We start from the raw sequence: 14,674 nt of genomic DNA, 5'->3' as shown, positions 1-14,674 counted from the left end.
GTTGGGTAAAATGGGTAAAGGGCATCAAAAGGTAGAAACTCCCAGTTATAAAGTAAATAAGTCATGGGACTATAATATGCAGCATAGAGACTATATAGTTAATAATATATTGCACATTTGAAAGCTGCTAAGAGAGTAAAACTTAAAAGTTCTCATAATAAAAAAATTCATAACTGTGTGTGGTGATGGATGTTAACTGTATTTATTTTGGTGATCATTTCACAATATGTACAAATATTGACTATGTTGTATCTCTTAAACTAATGTTCTGTGTTGATTACACCTCAGAAAAAGAGACAGATCTCAAAAACTCCTCATATTCCATCTCAAGAAATCAGGATTAAAAGGGCAAAATAAACACAAAATAAGCAAAAGGAAGGGAATGATAAAGATTTTTATAAGATACTTAAATTTTATAGCAGAAATGAAATGTAGAATAAAAATATAAAAAATGAGCATAACCAGAAATCAGTTCTTAGAAGACACCTACAAAATTAACAAACGTTTAACTAGACTGTTCAAGAAAAACATAGAAAACTCTAATTACTAAAATCAGGAATGAAAGAGGAGTCATTATCACCAACCATACCAAAATGAAAAGGATTACAGGGATTCTATTGAATAACTGCATGGCAACAAATTAGGTGACCTAGATGAAATGAGAAAATTCCTAGAAAGATACAAACTACCAAAACTGACTAAAGAAAAATAGAAAGTCTCAATAGACTGATAACAAGAACAGGAATTTATAATCAAAAACCTTCCCACAAAGAAAAGCCAGCGAGGTGGCTTTATTGCTCTTCTACCATGCTTTTAAAGATGAATTAACACCAGTCTTTCCCAAACTGCTACAAAAAAATTAAAAGGAAGGAATATTTCCTAACTTACCCTGCGGATCAGTATTAGCATGATATCAAAATGAGGGGAAAATCTATTTGGTTGAAATATGTGAATAAGGGCAAGAAAAGTTAAAATTGATTGAACAGACTAAATAAGATCAGACTATACAGAGTTTTTGACCATGTTAAAGATTTTGGATCTAATGAAAATACAATGGAAAAAAATTGAAGAATTTTGAACAAGGGGTAATTTTTTAAAAAGATAAATATGTCTACTGGTAAGGTAGATAACTTATTAAAGGTAGAAAGAAACTAGGAGGAATGGCAATAGACCAGGTGAGAGCTGCTGATATTTTACTTTTGGATAGGTACCACAGACTACACTTATATTTCTGGGATAAGCAACAGATTGTTACAGGTTCCTTTTATTAAGATTGAAGAGAGAGGATGAGTATATATGGCAGTAGAGGCATTGCAGCAAAAGAAAGTTCAAGAATTCAGTTTACAGATTTGCAAAGCATGCACAATATTGCATATGTTAAGACTGATATAATAAATAGTGAAAGATTCAATAAAACCGTAATGATTACTGAACCCAACTCAATCCTTGGTGTACAACAAATTTCAGTCCAGTGGGAAGACAGACATAAACATCAGGGCTCTGGATAATAACATATGCATAATGATTGGAAGCAGTAGCAAGAAATGTAAGAAGGAATGGGAGCCAAGGCTTAAGACTGTATGTGAGATAACACATTCTAAGATAAATAAGTAGTAAATGCAAAAAGGTGCAGAACTCTAAACCTTCAAATGGGTAAGAGTGTAAACTCTGAAACCAAAATTACTGGGCTCATAATTCTGGCTCTTTCTGAGTAGCTGTAAGACATTGGACAGGTCTTTGACTTAAGACATTTGACTTAAGGGCATCTATTAAATGGGGATGACTGCAGCTCTACTTCATTGATTTTTTGTGAAGTGTAAATGATTAATATATGTAAAACACTACAGGATGCATAAGAAGTATGGAAATATTAATGATGATGATGATGATGATGAGAGTGGTGGTAATAGTGATGAAAATGATAGCATGAGAGAAGTCTGGAGGAGATCAGGGTAAAGTTATAGACAGGAGTCAAATATTCAAAGGACTATTGTGCTGAAGGTTTTAAATTTATTACGTGAACTATTTCTATTAAAAATTTGTAAGCATGAGGTAACAAAGCTATATGCTTGAAAAGCCTGTCCTGGAAGTACAATGGAAAATGTGTGGCATGGGACAAAGCCTACGGGATAAAGACCAGTCAAAATGCTTATAACTTATTCATGAGCCACAAACTCAGTATAACAGGAAGCCACCTCTTCATCTCAGGACTAGAAGTCCTCCATCAATGGTTCGCAGAGCAGGCATGCAGCAGAGCTGAAAGATCAGAATGAAATCACTGCTGCTCTGGACTGCATCCACTCCTGTTAGCTGGCAGGCCAACAGGGATTTGAGCTTCAAAGCTGACCTGCTTGCCCAGAGGAGTTCATTAGGAGGTGTGGCTCTGCAGCCTGAGTTCATTAGCCCTCTCCCTGGATCTGATGCTACCTATTCACTTAAGCTTTCCCTCCAGGCCCCAGGGCAAGCCACTGGGAGCCTCAGTCAGTTGTGCTCCCTGAGCAGCAGTGTGCCTCATTAACAACTTTTTAATGAGTCACTGGCTGTGACTGCTCATTAATAGGCTGGTTAGTCTGCAACCCCAGGGGTGGGGGAGAGTGAGGATGGAAGCCAGGGAGAACAGAGCTCAGCCTGCATCAGAGCTGCATCAGAGGGAGAGAGAGCTAACCCCCTTTTAGCAGAGACTCCTAGGTTGTCACTCTCAGGTCCCTAGGCCTCCTCTGGCCCTCAGAGACTGATTCTGCAGATAGAAGTCCAGAGGGGCCCAGGCCTTAGAGAGGAAGAATGACAACAGAGTCCAGTGATCCCAGACTCAAGCCAGAGATTCTTTTTTTTGTTTGTTTGTTTTTTATTTATTTATTTATTTTTGTTTTGTTTTTTAAGCCAGAGATTCTTGAGGAAATCAAATGCTTTTCAGGTTTTCTTTGATGCTTGTGTAAATGGAATATTGTTCCTGGAACTTTTTGTCCTCTTGCTTTCCATAACCATGAATATGCTTGCTGTCCCCCCAATCTCAGACACACATATCCAAGTGCAGATTTCTTCCTATTATTTCTCAAGTCCTTTTGAGCTATACTTTGGAAGTTCAGAGGTTGGCCCTCTTCTTCTCTCTTCCTCGTGTACTATCTTAGACATCCCATCCATTGCCGGGGTTTCAACAAATCCTGTGGAGATGAAGTTTGGGTAGTGGCTTACATCTCCCACTGGGATTATTGCTGAAGCCTCCTAACTGATCACCCAGCCTTTAGTCATACTGCAGACTCACATATGCACCTCATTCTAATTCATCCTCCTTACTGTCTCTAGAGTTCTTTTTTTTTTTTTTTTAGATTTTTTAAAATTTATTTATTCAGGGAGAGAGAGAGAGAGAGGCAGAGACACAAGCAGAGGGAGAAGCAGGCATCATACAGAGAGCCTGACGTGGGACTCGATTCAGGGTCTCCAGGATCACGCCCTGGGCTGCAGGAGGCGCTAAACCGCTGCGCCACCAGGGCTGCCCTGTCTCTAGAGTTCTAAGTATACATGTGAAAATCTGTCATTTTCATACTTAAAATCCCAACAATTCACCCTCATCGTCAGAATTAAATTAATCTTCTATCATACAAGCCCCCTTATACTTCAGCTCTACATAGTTCAGCTCTAGCTTATTTTTCCATTTGGGTTCTTACCATAACTCAACCATTTAGTTGCATGGATAGTCAGATATTGCCCCCCTTGAACTATTTTCTCTCCCCTACACTATGCATTTCTACTTTCTCTAAATTTATTCCTTTTTAATCCTTCAACAATTTATAGTTTGAAAGACATGGGTTCAAACAAAACAAAACAAAACAAAACAATAAACAAATTCCATGCCCGGTAATTAAGAGTTATGCAAGTTCATAGAAATTACTCTAAATTTTTAACCTTATATTTCCTAATCTATGAGAATAATATAATAATGTAATTATAAACATATGTATTATAATGTTTAACACATAATAATATGTAATAAAATTAAAATTACATAAGACCAGTATTTTCACTTGTTGAGTTCTGTGAGTCTTTCTATACTTTAGTATCTCAGTTCAAAGTGGGAGATCAATTATACAGAAATCTCAGAGATGTTTGCTGTAATTATAACATGTGAAATCTATGGTAAGTCCACCTCCCCTCAAGTAATAGGAGAAATAAGTAGCTAACATTATTTATTTATTTATTTATTTATTTATTTATTTATTTATTTATTCTTGAGGGAGGTGGGCAGGGGGTTGGGGTGACTGGGTGACAGGCACTGAAGGGGGAACTTGATGGGATGAGCACTGGGTGTTATGCTATATGTTGGCAAATTGAACTCCAATAAAAAAGAAATTAAAGAGAGAGAGAGAGAGAGAGAGAGAGAGAGAGAGGCAGAGACACAGGAAGAGGGAGGAGCAAGCTCCATGCAGGGAGCCTGACATGGGACTTGATCCTGGGACTCCAGGATCATGCCCTGGGCTGAATGCAGGCACTAAACCGGTGAGCCACCTGGGCTGCCCAGTAGCTAACATTTATTGACAGGCAAATATGAGTTTAAATATTTTTAAGTAATTACCAATTATTCCTAACAGGTTTTATTACAATTTACAGAATAAGTTAGTTTTTTCAAAAGAGCAAGTAGCTTGTTCAGTAGTCACAACTATTAAAATGTGAAAGCTGAAATTATAATCGAATCCAAATGTCAGGTACCTTAAAGATTTTGCACATGCCTTCTCTAAAATATAGAGGTAGCAACCAGAAAGGATAGATAAATAAATAATACTTAACGTGGAGATTAAAATAGCTCTTAAGAGAGTGATAGGAGCAAATGGAACAAAAAAAAATAAAACACAGTGTTGATGTCAACTTAAATGGGAGTGATATGACCTGCTGTGTGCAGAGCTATTTCTTCGGAATCATTAAAAATACTCATAAAGTTACTTTTCTTCTCTACATGAAAAATATACTTGGCACAGAGTGTTCAGGTAGAAACAATTATCAAGCCTTTTTACCTTTTCTTCATTTTTAAAAATTTTAACTTCCTGTTAGTTAACATACAGTGTTATATGAGTTTCAGGTGGACATACAGTGATTCAACACCTCCAAACATCACTGAGTATCCATCACAACAAGTGAACTCCTTAATCCCCATCATCTATTTAACTTATCCCCCACCAACTTCCCCTCTGGTAACCATCAGTTTGTTCTCCATAGTTAAGTGTTTGTTGGTTTCTCTCTTTCTCTCTCTCTCTCTCCTTTATTTCCCTTTACTCATTTGTTTTGTTTCTTAAATTCCACATATAGTGAGATCACAGGGTATTTCTCTTTATAACTTATTTCCCTTAGCATTGTACTCTCTAGTTCCATCCATGTTGTTGCAAATGGCAAGATTTCATTGTTTTTTATTGCTGAGCAATATTTCATGATATATAGGTATATTATTCCATTATATATATACATATATATATAATATTTTTATTCATTCATCAATCAATGGACACTTGGACTGCTTGGACTGCTTCCATATTTTGCCTATTGTGAATACTGCTGCTATAAACATAATGGTGCATGTTTCCCTTTGAATTAGTATTCTTATATTCTTTGAGTAAATATCCAATAGTGTTATTGCTGAATCATAAGATAGTTCTATTTTCAACTTCTTGAGGAACCTCCGTACTGTTTTTCACAATGGCTGCCCCAGTTTGCATTCTACCCAATAGTGCACGTTCATTCCTTTTTCTCTATGGTCTTGCCAACACCTGTTGTTTTTTTGTGTAAAAATTTTAGCTCTTGTGACTGGTATGAGGTGGTATTTCATTGTAGTTTTGATTTGTATTTTCCTGATGGTAAGAGATGATGAATATCTTTTCATGTGTCTGTTGACCATCTGGATGGCTTCTTTGGAGAAATGTCTGTTCATATCTTCTGTCTATTTTTATTTAGATTATTTGTTTTTGTGTGTGTGCTTTGAGTTGTATAAGTTCTTTATATATTTTGCATACTAATCCTTTATCGGATATGTCATTGCAAATATCTTCTTCCATTCCATAGGCTGCCTTTTAGTTTTGTTGATTTTTTCTTTCTGTGTAAAAGCTTTTTATTTTGATGTAGTCCCAATTGTTTATTTTTGCTTTTGTTTCCCTTGTCTCAAGAGACAGATTTAGAAAAAAGTTGCTATGGCTAACGTTACTCCCAGATTTCTCTTCTATGATTTTTATGATTTCTAGTCTCACACTTAGGTCTTTAATCCATTTTGAATTTATTTTTGTGTACGATATAGGAAAATGGCCCAATTTCTTTCTTTTGAATGTAGCTGACCAGCTTTCCCAACACCATTTTTGGAAGAGAATGTCGTTTTTCCATTGGATATTTTTTCTTGTTTCATCAAAGATTAATTGACCATAGAGTTGTGAGTTTATTTCTGGATTTCTGTTGTGTTTTATTGATCTGTGTGTATATTGTTGTGCCAGTACCATCATATTTTCATTACTATTCCTTTGTAATATAACTTGAAGACTGGAATTGTGATTCCTCCAGGTTTGCTTTTCTTTTTCAAGATTACTTTGGCTATTCAGGATATTTTGTAGTTCTATACATATTTTAGGATTGGTTGCTCTAGTTCTGTGAAAAATTTGTTTTTCCAATCCATAAGCATGGAATATCTTTCCATTTCTATGTGTCATCTTCAATTTCTTTCATCAGTATTTTATAGTTTTCAAAGTACAGATCTTTCACTACTTTGGTTAGGTTTATTTCTAAGTATCATATTATTTGGGGAGCAATAGTACATGGGATTGAGTCCTCGATTTCTCTTTCTGCTGCTTCATTATTGGTGTATAGAAATGTAACAGATTTCTGTACATTCGTTTTTGTATCATGTGACTTTATGAATTCATTTATCAGTTCTAGCAATTTGTGGAGTCTTTTGGATTTTCTATATATACTATCATATTATCTGCAAATAGTGAAAGTTTGACTTCTTCCTTGCTGATATGGATTCTATTTGTTCTTTTTGTGTCTGATCACTGTGGCTAGGACTCCCAGCACTACATTGTATAGATTTAGTGAGAGTGGACTTTCTTGTTTTGTTCTTGACCATTAGAGGGAAAGCTCTGTTTTTCCCCACTGAGTATAATATTAGCTAAGTTTTTTTTTTTCATATATGACCTTTATTATGTTGAGATGCTCCCTGTAAACCTACCATGTCAAGGGTTTTTTTAAAAAATTATGAATGAATGTTGTACTTTGATGCTTTTCAGGATCAATTGACATGATCAAATTGTTCTTACCCTTTCTCTTACTGATGTGATGTATCACATGGATTTATTTGAGAATAATGAATCACTTTGCAAACAAGGAATAAATCCCACTTGATGATGGTGAGTGATTTTTTAAAATATATTTTTGGTTCATTTTCTAGTGTTTTATTGAGGATTTTTGCATCTCTGTTTACCAGAGATATTGGCCAGTAATTGTTTTTTTGGTCATGTGTCTTTTGGATCTGGGTATCAGAGTAACACTGACCTCATAGAATGAATTTGGAAATTTCCTTCCTTTTCTATTTTTGGGAATAGTTTGAGAATAATAGATATTAACTCTTCTTTAAATGTATGAAAGGATTCCCCTGGAAAATCATCTGGTCCTGGCCTTTTATTTTTTGGGAGCTGTTTGATTACTGATTCAATTTCTTTGCCAGTTATTGGTCTTTCCAAGTTTCTCTTTCTTCCTGTTTAAGTTTTTTTTTATTATTATTATTTTAATTTATTTTTATTGGTGTTCAATTTACTAACATACAGAATAACCCCCAGTGCCTGTCACCCATTCACTCCCACCCCCTGCCCTCCTCCCCTTCTACCACCCCTAGTTCGTTTCCCAGAGTTAGCAGTCTTTACGTTCTGTCTCCCTTTCTGATATTTCCCACACATTTCTTCTCCCTTCTCTTATATTCCCTTTCACTATTATTTATATTCCCCAAATGAATGAGAACATATAATGTTTGTCCTTCTCCGATTGACTTATTTCACTCAGCATAATACCCTCCAGTTCCATCCAAGTTGAAGCAAATGGTGGGTATTTGTCATTTCTAATAGCTGAGTAATATTCCATTGTATACATAAACCACATCTTCTTTATCCACTCATCTCGATGGACACCGAGGCTCCTTCCATAGTTTGGCTATTGTGGCCATTGCTGCTATAAACATCGGGGTACAGGTGTCTCTGCGTTTCATTGCATCTGTATCTTTGGGGTAAATCCCCAACAGTGCAATTGCTGGGTCGTAGGGCAGGTCTAAGTTTTGGTAGTTTATATAATTCTAGTAATTATCCATTTCTTCTAGGTTGTCTAATTTTTAAATCATATAGTTTTTTGTAATATTCTCTTATAATTGTACTTCTGAGGTTGGTTGTTATTTCTCTTCTCTCATTTCCAGATTTCCTTAGAGCTAAAATGAGTCTCTGAAAGGCAGCATATAGATGGGGCTAATTTTGTTTTTGTTTTTATTGGTTTGGTTTGGTTTGGTTTAAGTAGACTCCATTCTGGTGGAGCCCAATGTAAAACTTGAACTCACAACCCTAAGATCAAGATCTGAATTGAGATCAAGAGTAGAATGCTTAACCAATTGAGCCAACTGGGTGCCCCTACATGGGTCTTGTTTGTTTTTCCATTCTGTCACCCTATATCTTCTGATTGGAGCATTTACTCCATTTACATTCAAAGTGATTATTGATAGAAATGTACTTGTTGCCATTTTATTACCTCTTTTTGTTGTTTCTTAAGATTTTCTCAATCCTTTCATCCCTCTCTCATGTTTTGCTGATTTTATTTAGTCATATATTTGGATTTCTTTCTCTTTCTTCTTTGCATTTTTATTAGTGTTTTGTGATATATGGTTACCATTAGGTTTGTATATAACCATGTCTGCATATAGCAGTCTATATTAAGTTGATGGTCATTTAAGTTTGAACCCATTCTTTTCTACTCTCCTCCCTACATTTTAGGTATGTGTTATTATATTTTATATTCTTTTTGTTATGTTCCTTGACTGATTTATTACAGAAATATTCATTTCTACTACTTTTGTGTTTCCTACTTTTATATGGTCACTTCTGGTCTCTCCTTTTCTTTCTTTTTTTTTTTTTTTGGTCTCTCCTTTTCATTCAAAGTGTCCCCTGTAATATTTATTGCAGAAGCCCTTAAATCTTTATGTAATTTTTCTAAGATTCCTCCTTCTCACTACATCCTCCCCATATTAAGTGGATGTATGCTTATCTTTCAGCAGCTCTAATTCTGTTCTTTGGGATACAATTATAATAGTTTCTTCTAGACACCTTTCTGATTCCACTAGACACAGCTAAGTTCATTTGCTTATGTCACACATTATATCTTGGACATATAGCTACTAAATCATTTAAGACAATATAACTAATAGTGTTTTGTATGTATATATATCAACTGAGTCTAAGGACAATCTCTAATTTATGTTCACATTCCTTTGCCTGGGCTCACTAAGAATGAATATTGTAATGAATGATTAAATCCCAGTCTTTATCTCTAGCAGTGACGTGTCACCCAAATATGAGTTCCAAGTTTCTAGCTGCCTCTAAGACTTTTCTGCTGAGGCAACAAGGTATCTGTCTACCATCATATTCCCCCCACCAAATTACACAAAATAAACTTATAAGAAGAATGCTTCATTCTCCCCCAATAAGAGTAAGAATAAACACAGCAAATATGTCTCCACTAATTAATTTCCTACCAAAAATTCTGTTTTGCTTATAAATATGCTTTTTCTCAAAAGGCCCCATCCCAATTTTTAACAGTTAAATTTTTAAACAAAATTTTATTTCCAGTGTAGTTAACATATAGTGTTATATTAGTTTCTGATGTACAAAATAGTGACTCAACACTTCCACAGATTACTCAATGCTTATCAAGTGTACTCTTAACCCCCTTCACCACATTCACTCCCACACACTTCCCCTCTGGTTACCATTTGTTTGTTTTCTATATTTAAGAGTGTATCTTTTGGTTTGTCTCTTTCCCCCTACCCTCCTTGTTCATTTTTTTCTTAAATTCCACATATAAGTGAAATCCTATCATATTTGTCTTTCTCTAACTGGCTATTTCACTTAGCCATCCCCCCCAATTCAACCCAAAAGCCCCCCAGAATTTTTGTTCAAAATTCCCACCAAAATATGTATACATGGTTACCACTATACTGATAAATGTATGATGTCTGTGAGGGTTTATTTGCCTACAGTGACAAACAACTCACCCCAAAGTGATAACCATCTGCTGTACTCCAAAATGGTATAGAACTGATATTACCCATAATGTAATGTGTGGGGAGACTTTGAATATCACCAGTCAAAACATGAATGAGTCCACAGGATGGGAGAAAGGTGCAATTGAATATCCAGGCACTGTACTTAACATAAAAGTCCAAGCCTTGCAAAATGCGGATCAAGAATCCGAGCCTCTCAGGAGTGTGCTGAGGTGGTTAGAAGGGGGTCATATACATCCATAAAGCAACTCTAACTCCTTCTGTGGTATACTTCCATGATGACATCCTGAGCTTAACGTTTTCTTAGAATAAAGCACAAACATGTTCTTCCAATCACCAAACTTGAACACTCTTTCTTATTAAATAACCTTTCTTTTTGATTCTTCATGGATTTGTTTTTACCTTCCATCAAGGAACATTTACATGTCGAATTCTGAGAGGATAATGGGAATGAGGTGCTGCTATTTAGTTGATGCTCTTTCAGTAAATGGGTCAGAGAAGTAATTATAAACTGAAATGTTATTCAGAGTGCTTTACCATGTTATAATACCACAACTTGATCATTGCTGTCATAGAAGTATTTAGCAGTCTTTGACTCCTGTACATTGTTTCTTAGCAGCACACTTTTTGCTCATCCCTTAGTGTTAATTCCCATTTCTGTTGTCATTGCCATTGACCTTATTACTTATTCCTATTTTTGATTCCACCTTAATTGACATTTTATTTCACTTAATCAGTAAACATTTATATGCTGAATTCTGATCATACAACAATGAACAAGGTGTTGCCCTATAGGAGCTCTTAAGTGTCTTAAGTGTCTCTTAAGTGAGACAGACAAGTAAACAGCTACAGAACAAAGAGTGTCATTCAAACTGCTTAACTATGTTACAATTCTACATTTAATTCTGCCAACAGAATTGGTTTCCAATCAGTCTCTACATGCTAATTCTTTTTTTTTAATTTTATTTATTTATGATAGGCACACAGTGAGAGAGAGAGAGAGAGAGAGAGGCAGAGACACAGGCAGAGGGAGAAGCAGGCTCCATGCACCGGGAGCCCGACGTGGGACTCGATCCCGGGTCTCCAGGATCGCGCCCTGGGCCAAAGGCAGGCGCTAAACCGCTGCGCCACCCAGGGATCCCTCTACATGCTAATTCTTATCTGGAAAAATTCTTCCTCATTCTTTGTTTCCACTCCCATCTTCTCATTTGCCACTACTATTGGCCTGGCCAAGCCTTTGTTCCTGAATTATTACTATATAAGGCTTCTCACCATTCCCACAGTTTCCATGCTTATTTCTCAAACCTCCCTTTTACACTCACTGTTAAGTACTGGATTTACACAGTCCCTGCCCTCAAATACACTACAGTTCAATTAAAAGAGATTTAACAAAGAATTCATAGATAAATGTTAAATCGTATAATGCTATTATTGCTGTGAAGCAAAAGAACAAGATTCTTTGAGGAAAGATACAAGGGAGTCAGGGAACTCCTTTCTGAATAAGTAACATCAGGAAATCAGAAAATGGTACCAGGTAATGGAGTAGGAATCAACCAGGTGGAGATTCGGAGGAAAACATTAGAAACAAATGGATTAATCCGTGCAAAGATCCTACTGCAGGAAAGATTTTGGTGCATTTCCTGCATGAGAAAGAAAGCAGCCAATCTGAACAGTTAAGTGTAATGTGGAAACAGTGTTGGTAGCAGTAATATCAGCAATGTTTGCCATGATATAGTCAACTAGAATGCCTCTTTCCCTCCTTGCTGCCCACTTTCCAGTCTCAGGTCAAATAGTATCTTGATGAAAGTTTGCCTTATATGACATTTACCAGGACTTGGCATGTTTTCTATATTTTTTAATGTTTTTTTAAATAATAAATTTATTTTTTATTGGTGTTCAATTTGCCAGCATACAGAATAACACCCAGTGCTTCATTCTCATTAGTTTCCATGAATCTTTTTAATTCTTCCTTAATTTCCTGGTTGACCCTTTATCTTTTAGCAGAATGGTCCTTAACCTCCACATGTTTGAAGTCCTTCCAAACTTCTCGTTGTGATTTAGTTCTAATTTCAAGGCATTATGGTCTGAGAATATGCAGGGGATGATCCCAATCTTTTGGTATTGATTCAGACCCGATTTGTGGTCTGAATGTGGTCTATTCTGGAGAAAGTTCCATGTGCACTTGAGAAGAATGTGTATTCAGTTGAGTTTGGATGTAAAGTTCTGTAGATATCTGTAAAATCCATCTGGTCCAGTGCATCATTTAAAGCTCTCGTTCCTTTGGAGATGTTGTGTTTAGAAGACCTATCGAGTAAAGAAAGGGCTAGATTGAAGTCACCAAGTATAAGTGTATTATTATCGAAGTATGTCTTAACTTTGGTTAATAATTGATGGATATATTTGGCAGCTCCCACATTCGGGGCATATATATTGAGGATTGTTAAGTCCTCTTGTTGGATAGATCCTTTAAGAATGAGATAGTGTCCCTCTTCATCTCTCACTACAGTCTTTGGGGTAAATTTTAGTTTATCTGATATAAGGATGGCTACCCCTGCTTTCTTTTCAGGACCATTTGAATGGTAAATGGTTCTCCAACCTTTTATTTTCAGGCTGTAGGTGTCCTTCTGTCTAAAATGAGTCTCTTGTAGACAGCAAATAGATGGGTCCTGCTTTCTTATCCAGTCTGAAACCCTGCGCCTTTTGATGGGATCATTAAGCCCGTTCACGTTCAGAGTTACTATTGAAAGATATGAGTTTAGTGTCATCATGATATCTATTCAGTCCTTGTTTTTGTGGATTGTTCCACTGGACTTCTTCTTAAACGGGAATTTTAAGAGTCCCCCTTAAAATTTCTTGCAGAGCTGATTTGGAGGTCACATATTCTTTCAGTTCCTGCCTGTCTTGGAAGCTCTTTATCTCTCTTTCCATTCTGAATGAGAGCCTTGCTGGATAAAGTATTCTTGGTTGCATGTTCTTCTCATTTAGGACCCTGAATATATCCTGCCAGCCCTTTCTGGCCTGCCAGGTCTCTGTGGAGAGGTCTGCTGTTACCCTAATACTCCTCCCCATAAAAGTCAGGGATTTCTTGTCTCTTGATGCTTTAAAATTTTTTTTAATTTTTATTTATTTATGATAGTCACAGAGAGAGAGAGAGAGAGAGAGAGAGAGATAGAGAGAGAGGCAGACACAGGCAGAGGGAGAAGCAGGCTCCATGCACCGGGAGCCCGACGTGGGATTCGATCCCGGGTCTCCAGGATTGCGCCCTGGACCAAAGGCAGGCGCCAAACCACTGCGCCACCCAGGGATCCCGTCTCTTGATGCTTTAAGGATCTTCTCTTTATCTTTGGAATTTGCAAGCTTAACTATTAAATGTGGAGGTGTTGAATGGTTTTTATTGATTTTAGGGGAGGATCTCTCTATTTCCTGGATCTGAATGCCTGTTTTCCTTCCCAGATTAGGAAAGTTTTCAGCTATGATTTGTTCAAATACATATTCCGGACCTCTGTCCTTTTCAGCGCCCTCGGGAACCCCAATTAAACGTAGGTTTTCTTCCTCAGGCCGTCGTTTATTTCCTTTAATCTATCTTCATGGTCTTTTAATTCTTTGTCTATTTTTCCTCAGTTTCCCTCTTTGCCATCAACTTGTCTTCTATGTCACTCACTCGTTCTTCCCTCTCGTTAGCCCTCGTCGTTAGGACTTCTAGTTTGGATTGCATCTCATTCAATTGATTTTTAATTTCTGCCTGATTGGATCTAAATTCTGCAGTCATGAAGTCTCTTGAGTCCTTTATGCTTTTTTCTAGAGCCACCAGTAGCTGTATAATAGTGCTTCTGAATTGGCTTTCTGACATTGAATTGTAATCCAGATTTTGTAACTCTGTGGGAGAGGGGACTGTTTCTGATTCTTTCTTTTGAGGTGAGGTTTTCCTTCTTGTCATTTTGCCCAGTGCAGAGTGGACAAAAACAAGTTTAATTGGGAAAAGGAGAAAAAGAGAGGAGAGAAAGAAGGAAAGGAAAGAGAAAAAGAAAAAAGGAAGAAAAAAAGAAAAAAAGAGAAGAGAAAGAGAAAGAAAAAGAAAGGGAAAAAAAGGGGCAGGGGAAGCAAACAAATCAAAAAGCAAAAAAACAAACAGACAAAAAACAAAAACAAAACAAAACAAAACAAACAAAAAACCACGGGGGAGTATCTTCTGATTCTGTATACTTTAAGTCCCTTGACTTTCCCTGGAACTTGTCCGTCTAGCTGGTCTTCTGGGGGAGGGGCCTGTTGTGCTGATTTTCAGGTGTTAGCACTTGGGGGAGCTGCTCAGCCCCTGCCTGGTGCAGGGCTCAGTGGGGGTTGTTTACCCCGTGAGGCCCCAGGAGGAACAACCGCAGTGGCTGCAGCCAGCTTTGG

This window comes from Canis lupus, chromosome 23 (genome assembly GCF_048164855.1).
Source record: "Canis lupus baileyi chromosome 23, mCanLup2.hap1, whole genome shotgun sequence".
Lineage (NCBI taxonomy): Eukaryota > Metazoa > Chordata > Mammalia > Carnivora > Canidae > Canis > Canis lupus.
Note: the sequence above shows the minus strand (reverse complement) of the source record.